The sequence below is a fragment of the Mangifera indica genome, chromosome 4 (genome assembly GCF_011075055.1).
Source record: "Mangifera indica cultivar Alphonso chromosome 4, CATAS_Mindica_2.1, whole genome shotgun sequence".
In the NCBI taxonomy this organism is placed as follows: domain Eukaryota; kingdom Viridiplantae; phylum Streptophyta; class Magnoliopsida; order Sapindales; family Anacardiaceae; genus Mangifera; species Mangifera indica.
Genome location: NC_058140.1, coordinates 18,001,515 through 18,007,514, shown reverse-complemented (window position 1 = coordinate 18,007,514; position 6,000 = coordinate 18,001,515).

The following is a 6,000-nucleotide window of genomic DNA, read 5'->3' as shown; positions in this document are numbered from 1 at the left end:
GGTTGATACTGCATCAAACTTTTTTCTTTCATTGAAAAATTTTGTGATAATACAATGAGGATTACAGCATAATATACAGGGATTCTTAACAAGGAGCTGAAGCCTGTTAGCATACTTTAGTATTGATCTTGCATATAGAATTTTGCCCTTTCTCTTTCCTCCGTAAGTATGATTTATAAGGAAATATTATTGAGCAAAGAATTTCTATAACCAGTTGACGTTAGGGATCACTAGAAAATGCTGACTCCACTGGATAGAAACTGAGGCAATTGGAGCGGACAAACTACCCCGACAATGGACTAAGAACCCCAGAATGCAGAATATCTCTACAACAAAGCCATATTCAAGCCTATTTTGCCCACAATGAAGATTACAGTTTACAGTAAAAATCAGAATACCAAAGGGCAGCAAGTCCTTCTATTAGTCTTTCCAAGTAGAAAGATGTTCTCAGTGCTATAAACAGAAAATAGTTTCTATTATGTGTATCTATACAATTTGAGGGGAGTCATAATAAAAATGTGCAAGGTAACAACATAATGAGAATCAAAACGCGGCACAGCACAAGATCTTCACTTGAAAAAAAGCATAATGTTGTTGAATGCCTAAATGCCGCTAACTTTCTGGTGCTGCAGTAAACTACAAGAGTTCTAATATGGCAACACCCTAAGCTTAAAAACTACATTTAATAACACTAAAAATGAAAGCTATAATTTACCACGTCCTCGTCCTCTCCTCTCTGCATTCAGCAGTTCTGCTTGTAATTTCTCAATCTCACAAGCCATGGAAATGAGGTTTTCTCCATCATTTGCCTCTGTTCAGCTAACTCCTCATTAGCCTTCTTATATTTCCATATAAACCCAGACAAGTTAATTTGTTATATGACACTCTTCCAATATTGTATTCTGTCCAGATTAATCAACTTAGAGGCCAGAAAAAGAACACATTTTTGGATCACCAAGTTAATCTACAATTTATTGATGCATCAATAACAGAGCAATGGTTTCTCTAGTCAATATCTCAAAATATAAGAACACCTTTCAATCCCCAGTAAAGTTACTCAAGCCTGCATCTCAAAAACATAATACAATTAAACATGAAAAGTATTTATTGATTAAAGCAAACGTCAATATTTAAAAAAAAAATTATTTTATTAAACTATCATTTGGTTTTGGTCATCAGGCCTACACAAGAAATTTTCCTGGAACAAAACAAGTTTAGTAGTAGTAAATGAAGTAATTATATGCTTTTAAAAACGTGACGTAGGGGTCTCATAACTCTTTCGTCCCCATAAAAGTATGTAAGGCAAACAACCAACAAAAAGGTGAAGGTTGATGATAGAGTTATGAGACCCCGTTAAAGCTCTAGCACACATTAAATTAAGTTTTATCATACTCTTTCTTCTGAATTTGCAAGCCATGCATGATGCATATTAGATCACTGTATGACCCAGATCGAAATGTTTTATCTCTCCTCGAAGACCTAAAATCAATTTTCCACTAAAGCATTTTTTTGGATCAAAACATAACGTTGTTTATGGAAAAAAGCTTTATGATAATGTTATACAAATAAATTTATTAAATTATCACTAATTATAAATAATATTATATATTTATTTTAAATAAATAAATAAATAAATATTTAATATATATTATTATATGATTAGATATATCAATAAAATATATATAAAATTAAATGAAGTTTTATTACTTACTATTTCATTTATTATTACGTTATTGGTATATCCCTCCCATTTTTATCTCTTTCTCCCTGTTCTCATTTTCTTTGTCTCCTTGTGGCTGCCAATTCATCCTTAATTTTATAGCGAATTGATAGAGTGAGATAACAAAAAGAAGGGATTTTGCAAATGTTACAAGATTCTCAACTGAGTTGGTCTGCAATGCTAAACCTTGAACTTGTTTCCGTTTCTCCTTTAGAACCTTTTAAAACCAACCCATTGGCACCACCTACAAGCGCAACACCAACAAGAGAAACACAAGAAAATAAAAGAAAAAGATCAAGTGGGACCATGGACTTCTTATCAAGAAAGAATTGTTGCAGAGACAGCAAGAGAAACGGATAGCTCTTCTTCTGAGCCAAAGAAAGACGATGGGAATGGAGAGATGTTGAATGCTGTACCAGGATTGGCCTAGTTAATGGGAGATCCGGCCTGGCTTTGTGTTACCACCATCGATGGCAACAACTTTGATCTGGCTTGTCGACTTGCTGACTTTGAAAAAACTGCGTGGGAAATGTAATGCACTCATCTTGAGTGGCATGTGATACGAACGTTCAAAGGGTGGAAAAGTTCGTTGGCCAAACTTTGGGTGAGAAAATGTAATTCACTCATCTTTTAAAAACAGATGACGGCAATGGTTTATGGCGTTTGTCCTTGGGTGTATAGCAGAAATTTTAATGGGAAGGGTGAGGTTGAGAGAATAAAGATGTTGATAATAAATAAATGATCCTATGTTTTGCTCTTTTGGATGCAACATGAAAGTGTTAAAAAAATGGAGGCATAAGATCTACTCAACAGAAATATGCGTTCTTCGAATACTCTCACTCACATCCAGAAATTAAAAACTATATGTGATTACGCTGCCCAAACCAGGAGAAAGAACTACAAAAATTATTATCTTTGACATTATATCCAGATCCAGTTCGCATTTGCATGCTACAACAAACCAGGGCGCAAAAGAAGAAAAATGCAATAGAAATATGTATTGGTGGCCAGCTAGAAATATTATGTTAAACCAAGCAAATTAAACCCATTTCAGGTTTTGTAATTTTTGAAACGGGCATTGCTGATATCCATTAGATAAACTAAACGAAGTTAGCGACTTCCGCGATGATTAGCTATATTTAGAAGATGGTGACGCAGGCACATAAATAGATTTCTTCCACCTGTTGAGTTATAATAACATATATTCTCTCCTTGCATAAGAGCTACAAAGGGAGAAGAAAGGGAAAGAAAGGTGATACAAAAGAAAAGAAAAACATATTTTCTACTACTATGACATTACATGAGCTCATGATCAGCAGAAGAAGCCAAAGTTGCCATCATCGAAGTTGAGAGCATAACTGAGGGGATCATAGTGAAAGTTGAACCTTTGTTTCGGTCTTCCCTTCATCTGTCTCTTAATCTCAGCGCGGACCCTCCAAAACAAGCTCTTAAACTTCCTCTTCCCACGCAGAACCACAACATTTGGATCAAAACAAAAACTTAAAATGCACATTTCCGTCTCCTTCTTCCAATCCAAAATATCAGAAGATATGCAGAAAGGAGATGAACAAAACAAAGCACGAGAGGTCAGTTGGGTGGTGCGTGATGGTTTAAATAGAAGGGAAATTGGGTTATTGCAGATTGGAGTACACGGATAAAAGTGCTTTTCTGGCTCTCAAAGCTGAGTATGGAACGGAGCGTGGCAGTAACCGAGGCAAAGGAAAACTGCTCTCCCTGTCTTTGTCTCTCCCTATCCAAATAGATATACGGCATCTTTTGCTGTGTATTCGTACGCCTATAATGCGAGCTGTTCGTATGAAAATAGAGTCTAGTTATACTAATTTTGATGGGCAAAGGCCTATGTCCCACCCAAAATTAATTCAAATTTAACTTATATTATAATAGTTATTAAACGCTAATTTATGATTTAAGTGTAGTTATATTTTTTTAAAGTAAAAATAAAATTATTATTTTACTATTAATATTAAAAATATATAAAATTTATTATATAATCGTCTCTTCATCATATCATTTTTTCTCGTTGGCTCAAGCAAAAGAGAAGAGTAGAAAGGACATTCAAAGCTGAAGTTCAAAAATGAGGATGAAACTGTTATTTTTAAAAGTTTTGGGGTGACTACAGTTTAAAAAAGATGAAAACCCTAAGTTTAGGAAGGGAAATGTTACTTTTCAAAATTTAAAATTTTTAAGTAAAAATAAAATTATTAGTTTTTAAAACCTAATAGAGAAAAATAATAAATCTTATATTTTTTAATACTAATAGTAAAATAATGTCCTTGTCTCTAATAGAAAAATTTAATAATAGTTAAATTATAAATAAATATTTAAATTTTTTAATTATTATATATATATTTTAGATGGAGTTAAAACTTGAATTTTTCAAAGTAGCCAATAGATTATTTGTCCTCCGTTTACTTTCAAAGTAAGTGACTTGCGTTAGTCGATTCCTTGTCCCCCATTTCCTTTCAAAGTAAATTTTGTGTCTATTAGCTCCATAGAGGAAGAGAAAAGACATTGGTGTCTTGGGTGGATGTGGTTGAAGGCAAGAAGCCTCAACAAACATTTTCAATAGGGATTTTCAGAATTATCCAACAACTTTTAATCTAAGAACAAAAAACACTTTTGGTCGCATGCAATTAGTCATACCTAATCTTTGTCAGAATGAGGGGGAGAAAGAAAAAACTTGAAGAAAGGAAGAGGTAATATAGCAACTTCATAATAATAAGTGAAATAGTTAAAATAATATAATAATTTTACTTGTTTAAGGGATATTAATCAAAATAGTGTATTATATGTCTATATATAAAATGTTATTTTTTTTAATTTTATATATATAGCATAAAATATAAAAATATGAAAAATATTCTTAGGGTTTATACTTATCTAATCAAATATAAATTCACTTAATTAAGATATAAAATTTACCTATTCACCCAGTCAATGTTGAGATATGAGGTGAAATGAAATAAAAATTTGAAATTTTTAAGCTTCTTTGACGATGGAAAGTTTGGTCAGTCTCCAAACACTCAACCAACCAATTTATTTTTAAAAATTAGTTAGTTAAGTGTTTAGTTAGCTAACCCATCCAATAAATATCAAATGTTAGATTTTTTTTAAAGATAAAGTTAAATTAAAAAATGATTATATTTGTATAACAAAAAAAGATATAGTTATATATGTATAAAGAAAAAGATAAGTATTTTAATTAATATTTTCTTATTTAATGTTATAATAACATTTATTATTTGGTGAAAAAATATAAATTATATGTTTAGTGGGTGAATAATCAAATTATGCGTATAAAAAATATATAATTATATATATAAATAATAATATTTAATTATATAATAATAATTATTATTTATATATAATTATCTATATAATATTACTTGTAAATGGAAAGTGTCGTTGGGCCAATGCTTGGGCGGGAAAATATACATTTTTTTGATTAAATTTTATTTCAAAATGTGATTTATGCATTTAAGATTGTAAAGTGTTTTCAGGGTTAAACTTGATGGGGAAAATTAATTTATGTATTTGGGTAAAAAGTGTTTTTAAAAAGCCTGAGCGGAAAATGTTATATATTCACGTAGAATACCCGTATTTAAAAAAGGAAAAACTCACTGCAATTCTTATGATACAGTGATTGATTGGACGGGTGAGTTAGCTTTTTGAGGTTTGATGGACGGATGATTAGATTAGTCTTGGCGTATTCCAGATTTATAATTATTTCTTTGAACTTTAGCTCTTGCACCCTCTAATTTTCATCTCAGTTCTCAATATTTGTTTGTCGCTTTTCCATTTCAAGCTACGGTTTCTATCAACTTTCAACCGAGGATTTTGAAAGTTTAAATCCATCGGCGAGGAGGACCTCAGTCGTCTAGAGTTCTACTTTCTAGGAGGGCTAAAATTCCCGGATTTTTAATGAAGAGAGATAAATCAGAGGACCAAAGCTTCGCGGACGGCAGAGATTATGTTGGAGCTCGATCTACGAGCCCGCCGGCCTTTGGACCGTGACCATGTGAACCGGTAATTAGTCTACGCTCTACTTTCCATTTTCTATTTTACATAAATACCCTTTGCTCTTCAAACTCCCCAACTAATTCAATTTAATTATTATTAAACTAAAGCGTTGAAGGCTGAACGGGTATCCGCTGCTAATAATTTAGCAATAATAGAAGAAAAAAACATTCTTATTATGAAGCATTAAATGTGGCAGAAACAACGCTGAAGTTTCCAGCAGAACTTTTGGCATTCCCGTT